Consider the following 17,850-nt stretch of genomic DNA (forward strand, 5'->3'; position numbering starts at 1 on the left):
AGAAAAGAGAAAAGGAGTCGCACGCTTTGTTTAAAATTTTGCGCGCTTGCTTTTTTCGTAATTATTTTTTTAATTTGTTAATGACCGAATTAGTGAGGTTTAAATATGAAATTTAAGATAATCTCAGGGAGAATGTTCTTTGTTTTTTCTTCTTTTTCTTTCTTTTCTAGTCTGATGTGTAGCACAGAAGCATTGGATTGTTGTAATTAAATGCTGCCGTGGACGGATTAGAAGAATGAAAATGGAAAAAGTTGCATAATGAAGTGGCAGAGGACAATAACATTGCTTAATCATTTTTGTTACCTAGTGAACTACTATAGACCAGAATATAATTTTCTTTCCTTAATCTTGTGGTTTTACCAATTTTTAACTAGTAAGTTTGAATATGTTGTTTTTCCTAATCCTGGTCATTGGCAAACAGGAGGTCCTACAGATTATAATTATGGAGTAGCTTGCAGCTTTCTGGGACTTTGAGGTTCCCGTTTTAAAAGGGACAGAACAATTTGATTGTACAACTCGAAAAATACACTCAGCTAGAGCAGCAACATTTTCATCTCCTTTTAAGATTTAATGTTTTAAACAATAACCGACGATAAATCGCTGTCCCCTTTATTTTATGGACTAAAATACTAATACTGACTATAAAAGAATATAACATTGACATAGTTAGTTATAAAAAAAATTAAAATTAACTTGTAATTATAAAAGGTAGATTATAGTAGATAAAATTATATAAACTTTAAAAATATTATAAAATTTTATCAAATTTTTTCTCTAATTCAATCTAACCAATTTCAAATTTTAATTCTATTTTGTCCAATTTTCAAAACTCTTTTTTATTATCACAAATCTAAAGCTCTATTTTTTTTTTTATTTTTGTCCTCCACTTGTAAATTACTAGAATTAAGATCGATCAAATTGAACCCACAAAACTGAGGCTGAGAGCACGAACACTTCTGAAATTCTTTTATGTTGGCAAAAATTAATGCAAAATCTTGAACTTCATTGCAAAATTCCTTTATGCATTTAAAATTTTTGCGAATTCAAATTTCACTGCAATTAAAAATCAAATATAAATTAGAGTAATCTGAATAGATAGGAACATTTTCTGACGTTGCACTTCAATAATCGATGCAATTCGGAAAAGAACGTGGAGGAGGCGAAACTGCAAACTCAGATTTGTAGCAAATTTCTGTGGTCGAAACTCTCGAATGAGAGAATCACAAACAACTCCGCCCACTATTGCAAAGGGAGAATTAGAGATTGGTGGTAGAAGATTGGAGAGGAGAAAAATTGGTGGTTAGAGAAATTGCAACATCATGAAAAGAAAAAGTGAAAATAATGATTAATTAGGGTTAAGATTGGAAAATATTTATTTTTGGGGTGTAAAAAGTGAAGAGTGTAGAGAGATAGCACATAGATAAAGAAAAGCAATATGAGAAAATCATATTAATTTTTGGGGTTGGTTGAGGTTGGGGTTGGGTTGGAGTGGGGTAGCGATGAGTGAGAGACATAACATTGATATGGAGGCTATATGGTCAGGTTGGGATGCTGTGGTGGTAGCAGTAGACGGATCAGAGGTGAAGGTTTGATTAAGGTTAGTTTTGTGGCTGGTTAGGTTTGAGGGGTATTTTGGAAATTTTTTTTATAATTTTTTAGAGTTTGATTAGTTTTGTCTATTAGAGTTTATCTTTCATGGTTATAAGTTAGTTTTAATTCTTTTATGGTTAGATTTGTTAGTATCATAATCTTTCATGATCAATTTTGGTAGTTTAGTCTTATTTTATGTGTAAATATATTGATTTTTTTTGATACATTAAAAATAAATAAATAAAGTCAAATTGGGTTGGTCTAGTACTTAACTGACTAGTTCGTTTAAGTAAGTGTTGGGATTCGAATCTTATTTTGTGTATATAACAATTCATTAGCCAGTAACAAACCCTTAAGTAGAGTTCTGATTTGTCAAGGACTAGTCCTTGACTTGCTGAATTGAGAGATACTGTGAGAAAAAATAAATAAGGGAGTATACACGAACAAAAGAAAAGTTTTTAAAAATATGATATAGCGTAATCAAATTTTTTATTATGAGTAAATGGTCAAATTCATTCCTGAACGATCACTCATTTTTCAAATTGGTCCTTGAAAGATTTTTTAATCAAGTTCATTCTGCAAAGATTTTAAGTTGGTAATAGTAGTCTTTTTGTTACTTTCGTTGTTGGTGGCATTAGAATTTGTTGATATGACACATTAAGTGGCATCACAACGTACACCTGATAGTTTTAATTGGCTACTAACATGATAAGTTTATGAAGTTAGATCAAATCAACTCTAAATTGAGGAATTACAATGCCTTAAGATCCCCTTCAATTTGGGATTGATTTGACCTAATTTTATAAACTTATTATATTAGCAATCAATTAGGGCTCTTAGATGTGTGATGTGGTCAGTGTGGTATCAATTAACGTGTCATTTAGCAAATTTTGACGCAATCAGTAATGGAAGGACTAATATGACTAACTTTAAATCATTGAAAGACGAATTTGATTAAAAAAATCATTCGAGGACCAATTTAAAAAATGAATATGGACAAATTTGAGTATCTACTCTTATTATAAAACAAAATTTGCATTAATTATGGCTAGAGTAAGGATAAAATTTTCCCCTTTTCTCAACAGGAAGTCACCAACAAGTTCTCAATTTAGTCCTTAACTTTTAAAAATGACCAAAATTCGAAAAAGTGCATCTCCGTTAGTCCTTCGTATAAGTGCCGTCAAAACGTTGATAATGTGGAGCGTGCCATGTGGGCATTCTAACTGTATGTTGATGTGTACCAAGCTTGAATTTGATTCAATTTGGTATCTGGAATCGCTTATTAATACCTAAATTACTCCATTTTCAATTATAAAGCCCTAATCTCCAAATTAGTATCTTCTCTTCTTCGACCTCTCTGCTGTCTTCTTCTCTTTTTCGACCTCTCCGCTATCTTCCAGTTCGTCTTGTTTTCTTGTCTGCGTGAGTGATGATGGGTAGTGGGGAGAGAAGCCAAAGTAGCTCAAGTAGGAACAACTCTGTAGAAAGACCTTATGGCAGCAAAGGAATGTGCAATAGGAGAGGTAAGAATGCCATTTTCTGCAATTGCGGGCTTCAGACAGTGATGAAATACTCAACGACGGTGGAGAATCCTAGTAGACCATTTTTTGATTGTCCAAACTATGAGGTAAGGTTATGGCTCTGAAGAAAATATTATGATGGTTTCACTTTTAGTTTGGATTCATCTGCGTTTTTTACTTTACAGTATGGATTGTAATTTCTTCTGCTGGGCTGATGGATGTGAAGAACCAGTTTGTGTAACATCCATTCCACAAGAAGTTTTGCTTGAGTTCAATTGGAGGATGGCAAATTTGGAGAGTGATGTTAAGACCTTAAAGATAATGACAATGGTGCTGCTGGCTTTTGTAGTTACTTTTTGTGTGTGTTTAGGTATTAGCTTGTTAGGGTTTATAGTCAATAAATGATGATTATGTTATAAAATTTTAAATTTCTTAAGTGGTATGTAATGTCTTGATGAAGATGCAATGAAATGAAATACTAATTTTGCATGAGTTCAACTCTTGATGTTGCATTTGTTCTGCTAAAATTGTGATCAATTAAACAAAAAAGAGATAAATCAAAACATGCAACTAAGCTAAATATGAATTTAATTCAACATAGTATAACATTTTTTGGAGAATGAAACAAATATTGTTTGAGCTAAATTACACTGTGCATAACATACTATCACAACCCAAAACATCATAGACCATAACAACATCAAAGGCCATGCATACATGTTTCAAAAGTTACATTACAAAAAACATAACATTGTTTAACCATAGCATTCAACTACAACGGCATGAACTCAAAAGACGACTACACATTGTGCTAGCTAGACACTTTTTCTCAGTGGGTTGAATCCTGGAGTTGGAACAAACTTCAAGAAGGAGGCCAATTTTTCAGAAGTTACTGCACTAGCTCCCTGAACAGTCTCTCTTAAAATCTCAGTTGGATGTGGAGCAGCCGCAATAGTAGCATCAGTGGATGCAGTTGTCCTCTTGATAGGGAGTTTGTTGTGCTTCTTACTTTTAGTCCTCGGAAGCCCTTTCTTGACATTCTTTGTAGTCTTTGCAGCCTGTAATAGCAATAACAATAATAACATCCGTAATGCTAATAATAATAATGATGAAAGACTTGTGATAATAAAAAGTGTCATTATATGAATGATGACACTGTCCAGAATCATAACATTAAACAAAAAACACATCCTCTCAAGGAACAAGAAAATGGATTTGTTTCTAAAGATTAATCCGTTCCACAAGACAATCCAAATTGATTAACTCAAACTCTAATTTTGATTAATGTTTTTATAATTATTATTACCTGAGTTGCAGGTTCTCTTTCAGCTCCTTAACCCCTCTCAGCAGCAACTTCTATTTGAATTTCAGTTTGTCCTCCTTCAGCACCAGCCTTACCTTCTGCACTAACAACCTCACCTTCCTTACTTTTAGCACCAGCATCACTTTTATTTGCAGCATCTTCAGCAGTTGTTAGCTCATCAGCCTTTTATTTTTTTGCTATTTTACAACTCCTTGTTGTGTGACCAACATCTCCACATGTCCCACATGTGAATTTGCTATATTTTCTCTTCAATTTTCTTGTAGTGCGCTCTTGGCTCCCCCGAACAGGTGCCTCATGTGCATATTTTTTTCTTGCATAATGTGATGGCCTTCCGCAGGGCTTGCTCCTTACAGGTGATAAGCAATAGAGGTATTGTGAGGTTTCCCACAACTCTTGACCTCTTATTGGGTTGATATGGTACTCATAAATCTCGTTGTATGATCCCATTGTTAGCCATGCATGGACATAATTCTCGGGCCTACTATTCATGACTGAAATTGCAGCTATTACAGGATAGATATGCTACCGTGAAATTACAAAAAAAAAAAAAAAACAAAATATTACTTTCCTGATAACTACCAAGACCTACAGCTACATGTTTGGTTTCCCAAATCAACCACCACGTTATGTGGTTCACCATGCACTTCAAACATGACCTCAACCACATCTCCAGACCATATTGGTGTATGATACCTGCTGTGATACCTCTCCTTCGCAAGTCTACTTTGTTGAATCGGAGGTAAGTGTTCAACATGGCTAGAGAGTTTCAATTTGTTCCTTGCCATACTAGTCATGGCATACCTCCTAACCTCCTCCAGTAAAGTCAAGATGGGTTTGCATATGTATGGTTTGGTAGCAGCATTAAACACCTTACACATGTTGTTACACACATTGTCAACCTTTGAAAAGTTCTTCTAGTGAGCCCTGGTCCATGCCTACCTAGAAAACTTGTCTAAATACACACACCTTCTTATTCACCCTTTTTATTGACTGCATATGCCCATTGAATTTCTGAACAGTCATTGCTCTAACAAATTTTCAAAGCAAGCTCTTCAAGTGTGTGTCCTTCCATTGTTTCTGAAAGTTTTACCACAGGTGCCACGCACAGAAGCGGTGATGTGCACCTGGCATAGCCTCACGCAATCCTGGGATCAGACACTACAAGGTAACAAAATAGTCATTCAGTATATGTTACATTCATTGATAACATCCTTGGCTCCTTCAATAAGACATGTTGCTATTTTCAAAATCAAACACCTGAGCAAATAAAGAATTCTTGACTTTTACCAGTTATATAATAATAAATTGAAAAACAGGAGCTAATTTAAAGTGTATGCTCTTAAGGATTCCTAAATTCTGAAATTAAAATAACAATAGTTCAATATTTTGTAATTAAACATTTTCAAAAAAGGTAGCAGCTCAATGACATTCTCATCAGAAAGCATATCAGGTTAAGAACAACTCTTGTTCATTTAATCCAGTTGATAGCATACATATTGCTACAAACTGCAAAGGACAGATAACTGATGGAGTTCTTGGATCAATATTACCAATCCAACAAGTTTCTAATCAAGTTTCTATACTATACAAATCCAGCAAGACTAGTCACAAAAAAAAATATATCCAGCAAGGCTAGTCTATAAGAACTAGTCTAAGTTAACAAGGGACACCCATAACTCAATATATCAAATAAAGTACTCCAGAACTTAATATATCAAGTGATAGTAACTACGAGTTCACCCCAAACATAGCAGACATTAGGACAAATAGCCTTTTTTGGCCTTCAAATCAGCAAAATGTAAATGATATTAATTTTCTAAGAGTGTGTTTTGAACAAAATATTTTTTGAATTGATTTGATTTTATTTGAAATGAATTGAATTTAAAATAAATTATTATGTTTGGAATTGTTCTTGAATTGATTTGATTTTATTTGGTCAGCCAATTGAGTGTGAAGTGAATCCTGAGAGATCTCCACTGGTATCATAGCGTCAGAGCCATACCAGGCGAAAAGGTGTTTCCTTTGTTGTTGAGTGGACCGTTTTATTATACCCCCATATGATTTCTGGTATGAGCTCAGTCCAGAGGCCTTTTGTGTCGTCTAGTTTCTTTCTTAGAGCGTGGAGGATGACTTTATTTGCATCCTCTGCTAACCCATTTGTCTGCGGGTGTTCTACCGATGAAAAATGTTGTTTGACTTTCAAGGAAGTGAATTTATGATCAGCAAACTGGCGACCATTATCTGTGATAATGTGTCGAGGTATGCCGAATCTACAGATAATATTTTTCTATACAAAGGAAACCATTTGTTGTGAGGCAATCTTTGCTAAAGGCTGGGTTCTATCCACTTTGAAAAATAGTCAATGGCTACCACCAAAAATTTTACCTGTCCTGCTGCTAAAGGGAAAGGGCCGAGGACATCTACCTCGAAGTTGTGCAGAGACTCGGATGGGAGGTGTGTGATCGGGTTGTGCTTCTGGCAATTTTCACGGCTTCTTACCTTTGTTTTACAACCGTGTTGTAATGTCGGCCAAAAGAAGCAAGCACGAAGGATCTTTGAAAAAAGGCTCCGAGCTCCGAGGTGTGTACCGCAGATGCCTTCATGTGCCTCAGCTAATGCAAGGTCGGTTTCAGATCTGTTAAGACATTTAAGTAATGGACGAGAAAAACCTCGTCTATAGAGGCAGTTGTTATATATGGTAAAAAACGAAGCTTGTCAGCTGGTGCACGAAATTACAATCACACTTTTGCAATTCCACACAACTAACCAGCAAGTGCACTGGGTCGTCCATGTAATACCTTACGTGAGTAATGGTCGATCCCACGGAGATTATCGGCTTGAAGCAAGCTATGGTTATCTTGTAATTCTTAGTCAGGATATCAGTAATGATTCTTAGTTTTAATTGTAAAAAGTAAAAGAACATGAAATAAATACTTGTTATGCAGTAATGGAGAACAGGTTGAGGTTTTGGAGATGCTCTGTCATCTGAATCTCTGCTTTCCCACTGTCTTCTTCTTCACGCACGCAAAGCTCCTTCCATGGCAAGCTGTATGTTGGTGGATCACCGTTGTCAATAGCTACCATCCATCCTCTCAGTGAAAATGGTCCGGCTGCGCTGTCACCGTAGGGCTAATCATCTGTCGGTTCTCACTCAGGTTGGAATAGGATCCATTGATCCTTTTCGTCTGTCACTACGCCCAACACTCGCGAGTTTGAAGCTCGTCACAGTCATCCCTTCCCAGATCCTACTCGGAATACCACAGACAAGGTTTAGACTTTTCGGATCTCAGGAATGGCCGCCAATAATTCTAGCCTATACCACGAAGGTTCTAATTTTAGATTAGAAATCCAAGAGATATGCACTCAAGCTATTGCAGATAGAACGGATGTGGTTGTCAGGCACGCGTTCATAGGTTGAGAATGGTGATGAATGTCACGGATCATCACATTCATCATGTTGACGTGCGAGTGAATATCTTAGAATAGAGATAAGCGTGATTGAATGAAAAACAGTAGTAATTGCATTAATGCATCGAGACACAGCAGAGCTGCTCACCCCCAACCATGGAGTTTAGAGACTCATGCCGTAGAAGATACAAAATTCAGATATAAAATGTGTCATGAGATACAAAATGAATCACTAAAAGTGGTTTTTATAATAAACCAGTAACCTAGGTTTATAGAAAATGAGTAAGCTAAGATAGATAGTACAGAAATCCACTTCCAGGGCCCACTTGGTATGTGTTTGGGCTGAGCATTGAAGCTTTTACATGTAGAGACTTTTCTTGGAGTTAAACGCCAGCTTTGGTGCCAGTTTGGGCGTTTAACTTCAGCTTTTGTGCCAGTTCTAGCGTTTAACGCCAGAAAAGGGTAGAAAGTTGGCGTTTAAACGCCAGTTTGCGTTATCAAAACTCGGGCCAAGTATGGACTATTATATATTGCTGGAAAGCCCAGGATGTCTACTTTTCAACGCAATTAAGAGCGTGCCAATTGGGTTTCTGTAGCTCCAGAAAATCTATTTCGAGTGCAGGGAGGTCAGAATCCAACAGCATCTGCAGTCCTTTTTCAGCCTCTGAATTAGATTTTTTTGCTCAGGTCCCTCAATTTCAGCCAGAAAATACCTGAAATCACAGAAAAACACACAAACTCATAGTAAAGTCCAGAAATGTGATTTTTATTTAAAAACTAATAAAAATATAATAAAAAGTAACTAAAACATATTAAAAACTACCTAAAAACAATGCCAAAAAGCGAATAAATTATCCGCTCATCACAACACCAAACTTAAATTGTTGCTTATTCCCAAGCAACTAAAAACAAGGTAGGATAAAAAGAAGAGAATATACAATAAATTCCGAAAACATCTATGAAGATCAATTTTTATTAGATGAGCAGGGCTCTTAGCTTTTTGCTTCTGAACAGTTTTAGCATCTCACTTTATCCTTTGAAGTTCAGAATGATTGGCTTCTATAGGAACTAAGAATTCAGATAGTGTTATTGATTCTCCTAGTTCAGTATGTTGATTCTTGAACACAGTTACTTTATGAGTCTTGGCCGTGACCCTAAGCATTTTGTTTTCCAGTATTACCACCGGATACATAACTGCCACAGACACATAACTGAGTGAACCTTTTCAGATTGTGACTCAACTTTGCTAGAGTCCCCAGTTAGAGGTGTCCAGAGCTCTTAAGCACACTCTTTTGCTTTGGACCACGACTTTAACCATTCAGTCTCAAGCTTTTCACTTGACACCTTCACGCCACAAGCACATGGTTAGGGACATCTTGGTTTAGCCACTTAGGCTAGGATTTTATTCCTGTGGGCCCTCCTATTCACTGATGCTCAAAGCCTTTGATCCTTTTTATTTTACCCTTGCCTTTTGGTTTAAAGGGCTATTGACTTTTTCTTCTTGCTTTTTCTTTTTATTTTTTTCTTTTATTTTTTTGCCTCTTTTTTTTTGCAAGCTTTTCATTGCTTTTCTTGCTTCAAGAATCAATTATATGATTTTTTAGATTATCAACTAACATTTCTCCTTTTTCATCATTCTTTCAAGAGCCAACAATTTTAACATTCATAAACAACAAATTTAAAAATATGCACTGTTCAAGCATTCATTCAGAAAACCAAAAAGTATTGCCACCACATCAAAATAATTAAACTATTTAAAATTTGAAATTCATGTACTTCTTTTTCTTTTTTAGAAAACATTTTTCATTTAAGGAGGGTGAAGGATTCATAGGACATTCATAGCTTTAAGGCATAGACACTAAGACACTAATGATCATGTAATAAAGACACAAATATAGATAGAACATAAAGCATAATTTTCGAAAAATAGAAAATAAAGAGCATGAAAATTAAAGAATGGGTCCACCTTAGTGAGGGTGGCGTCTTCTTCCTCTTGAAGAACCAAAGGTGCTCTTGAGCTCCTCTATATCTCTTTCTTGCCTTTATTGCTCCTCCCTCATGGATCTTTGATCTGCAGTCAAATGCTCTACCACTGAACTATGGACCCTTGAGATGAACCTCTCCATCTCTCATGACTCAGGGGTGGAAGCAACTGCCTTCCTTTTCCTCTTTCTAGAGATTTCTCCGGCCTTAGGTGCCATAAATGGTTATGGAAAAACAAAAAGCAACGCTGTTTTCCACACCAAACTTAAAAGGTTTGCTCGTCCTCGAGCAAAAGAATAAAGAAGGGAGTAGAGTGAGAAGTGGAGGAGATGGAGGTGTGTGAATGGTTGGGTTTGGGAGGGGAATGGTTTGAATTTGAATGGTGAGGTAGGTGGGGATCCTGTGGGTCCACAGATCCTGAGGGGTCAAGGACTTCTCATCCCTGCTCTATTTAGGCGTGTAAAACACCCTTAGAGTGCAATTCTGGTGTTAAACGCCAGGTTACATCCTGTTTCTGGCGTTTAATGCCAACTTTTCTTCCCTTTTTGGCGTTTAACGCCTACTTGGTGCTCTGTTCTGGCATTAAACGCCAGCTTGTTGCTTCTTTCTGGCGTTAAACGCCAGAATTATGCCAGACTGGGCGTTTCAATGCCCATTCTGCTATTCTTACTGGCGTTTAAATGCCAGTAAGCCTGTCCTCCAGGGTATGCTATTTTTGATGCTATTTTTGATTCTGCTTTAATTCTGCAGCTGTTTTTATGACTCCACATGATCATCAACCTAAAGAAAACATAAAATAGCAATGGAAAATGAAATGAAAAAGTAATTAACATAGATAAATAAGATTCGGTTGCCTCCTAATAAGCGCTTCTTTACTGTCAATAGCTTGACATTACTGAGCCTTGTAGTTTGCAATGTCTGCAAACCACAGAGCTTCCTGAATAGCAAACAATTGCTCATCCAAAAAGGTTTCAGAGATCTCAGTAGAAGGGAGGGATGCTACTGCTACTGGTTCTATCCGGGACAGGTGATCAGCTACTTGATTCTCTGTCCCTTTTCTGTCTCTTATTTCTATATCAAACTCTTGCAGAAGCAACACCCATCTTATGAGTCTGGGTTTTGAATCCTGCTTTGTGAGGAGATATTTTAGAACAACATGGTCAGTGTATACAATCACTTTTGATCCTACTAAGTAAGATCTAAACTTGTCAATGGCATAAACCACTGCAAGTAATTCCTTTTCTGTGGTTGTGTAATTTTTCTGCGCATCATTTAAAATACGGCTAGCATAGTAAATGACGTGCAGAAGCTTGTCATGCCTCTGTCCCAATACTGCACCAATAGCATGGTCACTGGCATCACACATTAATTCGAATGGTAATGTCCAGTCTGGTGCAGAAATGACAGGTACTATGACCAACTTAGCCTTCAGAGTCTCAAAGGCCTGCAAACACCATGTGTCAAAGACAAATGGTGTGTCAGCAGCTAGTAGATTACTCAGAAGTTTTGTGATTTTTGAAAAATCCTTTATAAACCTCCTGTAGAATCCTGCATGCCCCAGAAAGCTTCTGATTGCTTTAACATTGGTGGGTGGTGGTAATTTTTCAATCACCTCTACCTTAGCTTGATCCACCTTTATTCCCTTGTTCGAAATTTTGTGCCCAATGACAATTCCTTCAGTCACCATAAAGTGACATTTTTCCCAATTTAAAACAAGGTTAGTCTCTTGGCACCTTTTCAGAACAAGTGTTAAATGGTCAAGGCAGGAGCTGAATGAGTCTCCAAATACTGAGAAGTCATCCATGAAGACTTCCAGAAATTTCTCTACCATATCAGAGAAGATAGAGAGCATGCACCTCTGAAAGGTTGCAGGTGCATTGCACAGACCAAAAGGTATTCTTCTGTAGGCAAATACTCCAGAAGGACATATGAATGTTGTTTTCTCTTGGTCCTGAAGATCTATTGGAATTTGGTTGTAACCTGAATAGCCATCAAAAAATCAGTAATATTCATGACCTGCTAGTCTCTCTAGCATCTGGTCTATGAATGGTTGACGAGCGGATATTTTATACGCTTTTTGGGGTTAATTTCATGTAATTTTTAGTATGTTTTAGTTAGTTTTTAGTATATTTTTATTAGTTTCTAGGCAAAATTCATATTTATGGACTTTACTATGAGTTTGTGTATTTTTCTGTAATTTCAGGTATTTTCTGGCTGAAATTGAGGGAGCTGAGCAAAAATCTGATTCAGGCTGAAAAAGGACTGCTGATGTTGTTGGATTCTGACCTCCCTGCACTCGGAATAAATTTTTTGGAGCTACAGAAGTCCAATTGGCGTGCTCTCAATTGCGTTGGAAAGTAGACATCCAGGACTTTCCAGCAATATATAATAGTCCATACTTTGCTCAAGGATAGATGACGTAAACTGGCGTTCAACGCCAGTTCCATGTTGTATTCTGGCGTTAAACGCCAGAAACAGGTTACAAGTTGGAGTTAAACCCAAGAAACAGGTTACAACATGGTGTTTAACTCTAGAAACAGCCTAGGCACGTGTAAAGCTCAAGTCTCAGCCCCAGCACATACCAAGTGGGCCCCAGAAGTGGATTTCTGCACTATCTATCATAGTTTACTTATTTTCTGTAAACCTAGGTTACTAGTTTAGTATTTAAACAACTTTTAGAGATTTATTTTGTATCTCATGATATTTTTAGATCTGAACTCTGTACTCTTTGATGGCATGAGTCTCTAAACTCCATTGTTGGGGGTGAGGAGCTCTGCTGTGTCTCGATGAATTAATGCAATTATTTCTGTTTTCTATTCAAACACGCTTGTTTCTATCTAAGATGTTCATTCGCACTTCAATATGATGGATGTGATGATCCGTGACATTCATCACCATTCTCAACCTATGAACGCGTGACTGACAACCACTTCCGTTCTACCTTCGATTGAATGAGTATCTCTTGGATTCCTTAATCAGAATCTTCGTGGTATAAGCTAGAATCCATTGGCAGCATTCTTGAGAATCCAGAAAGTCTAAACCTTGTCTGTGGTATTTTGAGTAGGATTCAGGGATTGAATGACTGTGATGAGCTTCAAACTCACAAGGGTTGGGCGTAGTGACAGACGAAAAAGGATCAATGGATCATATTCCAGCATGAGTGATAACCGACAGATGATTAGCCGTGCGGTGACAGCGCACCTGGACCATTTTCACTGAGAGGACGGATGGTAGCCATTGACAACGGTGATCCACCAACACACAGCTTGCCATAGGAGGAATCTTGCGTGCGTGAAGAAGAAGACAGGGGAAAAGCAGAGATTTAGAAGACAAAGCATCTCCAAAACTCCAACATATTCTCCATTACTGCATAACAAGTATTTAATTCATGCTCTTTTATTTTTCGCAATCCAAACTGATAATTATAATTGATATCCTGACTAAGAATTACAAGACAACCCTAGATTGCTTCAAGCCGACAATTTCCGTGGGATTCGACCCTTACTCACGTAAGGTATTACTTGGACGACCTAGTGCACTTGCTGGTTAGTGGTACGAGTTGTGAAAAGTGTGATTTACAATTCGTGCACCAAGTTTTTGGCGCCGTTGCCGGGGATTGTTCGAGTTTGGACAACTGACGGTTTATTTTGTTGCTTAGATTAGGAAAAAAATTTTCTTTTTGGTTTAGAGTCTTCTATTATTGTTTTTGGTTGAAATTTCTTTTTTTTTAAATCCTTATTTTATCTTTTTAAATTTTTCGAAAATTTTATAAACTGATAATTGAGTTTTTCTGTTTGAGTTTAGTTTCATATTTTAAGTTTGGTGTCAATTGCATGTTTTTTATTTTCTTTTAAATTTTTGAATTTGTGTTCATTGTTCTTTCTTAATCTTCAAGTTGTTATTGTTTATTTTCCTTGTTTGATCTTTGGTTTGTCTTGTTTTGTGTCTTTTCTTGTTTTTCTTGTGCTTTTTCAAATTTTTAGTTTTCAAAAAATTTTTATTTATTAAATACCTTATTAAAATACGTTAAATTTATAGCTCAATTGGCTAGAGTATTGTGCTTATATTCTTGGCAATTGGCTATCTCCTTTTTAAAACTTTTTCAAAAATAATTTTTCTTTAAGTAAATCTTGTGCCAAACTTTAAGTTTGGTGTTTTCTTGTTAATTTTTCTTTAGTTTTCGAAAATTTTATTTTGGTTTTCTAAAAAATTTTAAGTTTGGTGTTCTATCTTCATGTTCTTGTTATTCTTGTGAATCTTCAAGGTGTTCTTGAGTCTTCCTTGTGTTTTGATCTTAAAATTTTTAAGTTTGGTGTTCCTTGGTGTTTTTCCTCCAAAATTTTCGAAAATAAGGAGCATTAGATCTAAAAATTTTAAGTTGTGTGTCTTTTGTGTGTTTTTCTCTTTCTTCATAAAATTCAAAAATAAACAAAATATATTTTCTAACTATTTTTAAGCAAATATTTCGAAATTTTTTCCATAAAAATTCAGATTTCAATTTCAAAATTTTATCTTATCATATCTTTTTCAAAACCTCTTAACCACTTTCTCTCTCCTTACTTTTTCGAAAATCCTCATAGAATATTTTCAATTCTTCTTTTTTATTGCAGTTTTTATTTTATTTTATTTTATTATTTTGAAATTTTTTTATAATAAAATAAATAAAATAAATCCACATCATCTCCCTTTCTCCATCATGGACCTAAGTGGAAATGAACAGTCCAGAAGGACTCTGGGGTTATATGCTAACCCCACTACTGCTTCATATGGTAGTAGTATCTGTATACCCTCCATTGGAGTCAGTAGCTTTGAGTTGAATCCTCAGCTCATTATCATAGTGCAGCAAAGTTGCCAGTATTCTGGTCTTCCACAAGAAGAACCTACAGAGTTTCTGACACAGTTTTTACAAATTGCTGACACAGTACATGATAAGGAAGTAGATCAGGATGTCTACAGATTATTACTGTTTTCATTTGCTGTAAAAGACCAAGTTAAGATGTGGTTAAATAACCAACCTAAGGCTAGCATAAGGACATGGAAACAGCTGTCAGAAAAATTTCTGAATCAATATTTCCCTCAAAAACGGATGACACAGCTAAGGCTGAACATCCAAGGCTTTAAACAAGGAGATAATGAATCTCTTTACGATACCTGGGAGAGATACAGATAGATGCTAAGAAAATGTCCCTCTGAAATGTTTTCAGAGTAGGTGCAGTTAGACATCTTCTATTATGGGCTTACAGAAAAAGCTCAGATTTTTCTAGACCACTCAGCTAGTGGATCTATACACATGAGAAAGACAATTGAAGAAGCTCAAGAGCTCATTGATACAGTTGCCAGAAATCAGCATCTGTACCTAAGTAGTGAATCTTCCATGAAAGAAGAGGCTAAAACAGTAACTGCTGAACTCAGTCCTGCAGAACAAATTACTGAATTTAATCAGCAACTAGATTTTCTAACAAAACAGCTGGCCGAATTCAAAGAGATGCTACAAGACACAAGAATGGCTAATATGAATATGGAAGTACAGTTGAAGCAAACAAAACAGCAGTTATCAAAACAAATAATAGAAGAGTGCCAAGCAGTTCAATTAAGAAGTGGGAAAACATTAAATACCTCACTTCAAGGCAGCAGGAAGCCAAGAAATGAACAAACTGCTACCCAAAATCCCTTTGAGGACAATAAGAGCCCAGAGAGGAATTAGTCTGGCACTCAAACGCTAGAAAAGGGTGGAGAGCTGGCGTTAAACACCCAACCCATGCTCAGTTCTAGCGTTCAAATGCCACAAACAGGCAAGGAGTTGGCGTTCAACGCCCAAGGGAAGCTCAGTTCTGGCATTCAAACGCCAGAAACAGGTAAGGAGTTGGCGTCCAACGCCAATCCAGCTTCCAAACCTGGCATTCAAACGCCAGTGAGGGATCAGACACACCCAAGTGCTGATAACAACCCCTCTAAAAAGGCTTCTCCAACCACCTCTGTAGGAAATAAACCTGCAGCAACCAAGGTTGAAGAATACAAAGCCAAAATGCCTTATCCTCAAAAACTTCGCCAAGAGGAGCAGGATAAGCAATTTTCTCGCTTTGCAGACTATCTCAGAACTCTTGAAATAAAGATTCTGTTTGCAGAGGCACTTGAGCAAATACCCTCTTATGCCAAGTTCATGAAAGAGATCTTGAGTCATAAGAAGGATTGGAGAGAAACCGAAAGAGTTCTCCTCACTGAAGAATGTAGTGCAGTCATTCTGAAAAGCTTCCCAGAAAAGTTTAAAGATCCCGGGAGCTTTATGATACCATGCGTATTAGAGGGTGATTGCACCAAGACAGCTTTATGTGATCTTGGGGCAAGCATCAACCTAATACCTGCATCCACTATCAGAAAGCTTGGTTTAACTAAAGAAGTCAAACCAACCAGGATATGCCTCCAACTTGCTGATGGGTCCATTAAATACCCATCAGGCATGATTGAAGACATGATTGTCAGGGTTGGGCCATTCGCCTTTCCCACTAACTTTGTAGTGCTGGAAATAAAGGAGCATAAGAGTGCTACTCTCATTCTAGGAAGACCTTTCCTAGCAACTGGACGAACTCTGATTGATGTCCAAAAGGGGGAAGTAACCCTGAGGGTCAATGAGGATGAGTTCAAGTTAAATGCTGTTAAAGCCATGCAGCATCCAGACACACCAAAAGACTGCATGAAAGTTGATCTTATTGATTCTTTGGTAGAGGAGATCAACATGGTTGAGAGTCTCGAATCAGAGCTAGAAGACATCTTTAAAGATGCTCAGCATGATTTGGAGGATTCAAAGGAGATAAAAGAGCCTCTGGAAATTCCTCAGGAAGAGGAAAAACCTCCAAAACCCGAGCACAAACCATTACCACCATCCCTAAAATATGCATTTCTGGGAGAAGGTGACACTTTTCCGGTGATCATAAGCTCTGCTTTAAATCCACAGGAAGAGGAAGCACTACTTCAAGTGCTAAGGACACACAAGACAGCTCTTGGGTGGTCCATAAGTGCCCTTAAGGGCATAAGCCCAGCTAGATGCATGCACAAGATCCTATTGGAGGATGATGCTAAGCCAGTGGTTCAACCACAGAGGCGGCTAAATCCAGCCATGAAGGAAGTGGTGCAGAAAGAGGTCACCAAGTTACTGGAGGCTGAGATTATTTATCCTATTTCTGATAGTCCCTGGGTGAGCCCTGTCCAAGTTGTCCCCAAAAAGGGAGGCATGACAGTGGTTTATAATGAAAAAAACGAACTGGTTCCTACAAGAACAGTTATAGGGTGGCGCATGTGTATTGACTATAGAAGGCTCAATACAGCCATCAGAAAGGATCATTTTCCTTTACCATTCATAGACCAGATGCTAGAAAGACTAGCAGGTCATGATTATTACTGCTTTTTGGATGGCTATTCAGGCTACAACCAAATTGCAGTAGATCCCCAGGATCAAGAGAAAACAGCATTCACATGTCCATCTGGAGTATTTGCCTACAGAAGGATGCCATTTGGGATGTGTAATGCACCTGCAACCTTTCAGAGATTCATGCTCTCTATTTTCTCTGATATGGTGGAAAAATTTCTGGAAGTCTTCATGGATGACTTCTCAGTATATGGAGACTCATTCAGCTCCTGTCTTGATCACCTGACACTGGTTCTGAAAAGATGCCAAGAGACTAACCTGGTTCTAAACTGGAAAAAATGTCACTTTATGGTGACTGAAGGGATTGTCCTTGGGCATAGGATTTTGAACAAGAGAATAGAGGTGGATCAAGCCAAGGTAGAGGTAATTAAAAAATTACCACCACCTGCCAATGTTAGGGCAATCAGAAGCTTTCTAGGGCATGCAGGATTCTATAGGAGGTTTATAAAGGATTTTTCAAAAATTGCAAAACCTCTAAGCAACCTGCTAGCTACTGACACGCCATTTGTGTTTGACATAGAGTGTCTGCAAGCGTTTGAAACTCTGAAAGCTAAGCTGGTCACAGCACCAGTCATTTCTACACCAGACTGGACATTACCATT

Source organism: Arachis ipaensis, chromosome B02 (genome assembly GCF_000816755.2).
Source record: "Arachis ipaensis cultivar K30076 chromosome B02, Araip1.1, whole genome shotgun sequence".
Taxonomy (NCBI): Eukaryota; Viridiplantae; Streptophyta; class Magnoliopsida; order Fabales; family Fabaceae; genus Arachis; species Arachis ipaensis.